This window comes from Priapulus caudatus, unplaced genomic scaffold, assembly GCF_000485595.1.
Source record: "Priapulus caudatus unplaced genomic scaffold, Priapulus_caudatus-5.0.1 Scaffold1884, whole genome shotgun sequence".
NCBI lineage: Eukaryota > Metazoa > Priapulida > Priapulimorpha > Priapulimorphida > Priapulidae > Priapulus > Priapulus caudatus.
Window position 1 is genome coordinate 22,198 of NW_014578945.1, and position 915 is coordinate 23,112.

The 915-nt window shown below is 52.7% G+C and overlaps 1 protein-coding gene across 1 annotated transcript in view; it reads right to left on the reverse strand.

Annotated features, from left to right (window-relative positions):
* Nucleotides 1-915, reverse strand: part of LOC106817830 (salicylate carboxymethyltransferase-like) — a 19,144-nt gene that overhangs the window by 3,551 nt on the left and 14,678 nt on the right. The gene's annotated exons all lie outside the window — the stretch shown is intronic.

Sequence of the window (915 nt, forward strand, 5' to 3'; positions counted from 1 at the left end):
ACCGTCACCATCACTATTATAATTAATATCATCATCACCGTTACCGTTACCGTCACCATCACTATCGCCATCGCCGTCACCGTCACCGTCACCGTCACCGTCACCGTCACCGTCACTGTCACCGTCACCGTCGTTGTCACTGTCACCGTCACCGTCGTTGTCACTGTCACTGTCATCATCACCGTCATCGTCACATCACCGTCACTATCACTGTCACTGTCATCATCACCGTCATCGTCACCGTCGCCGTCACTATCACTGTCATCATCACCGTCATCGTCACCATCACCGTCGCCGTCACCGTCGCCGTCACCGTCACCGTCACCGTCACCGTCGTTGTCACCGTCACCGTCATTGTCACTGTCACTGTCATCATCACCGTCATCGTCGGCGTCACTGTCACCGTCACCGTCCTTGTCACCGTCACCGTCATTGTCACTGTCACTGTCACCGTCACCGTCGCCGTCACTATCACTGTCATCATCACCGTCATCGTCACCATCACCGTCACCGTCACCGTCATTGTCACTGTCACTGTCATCATCACCGTCATCGTCACATCACCGTCACTATCACTGTCATCATCACCGTCGTTGTCACTGTCACTATCACCGTCATCGTCATTATGACGCTCGGTATTGAAGCAACCGTATACTAATCGAAAGCCTTCGTTGGATTCTTCTTTACTGCTTTCCTTGCTCTCATTGTTCTCACGTAGGCAGCATCAGCCGCTTACGGCTGCGCCTTCTAATACAATTCATCATCTACGGCTCATTAAGTCACGCACGCACACGTGTCCCCGTATAGAAGCCAGCAAGCAAGGGGAAGAGGAGAATGAGGAGGAGAAGAAAGAGGAGAAGGAGGAGGAGGAGATGATGCCAATGAGAAAGGAACAGGTGTTCGAGGGGGAGTTGA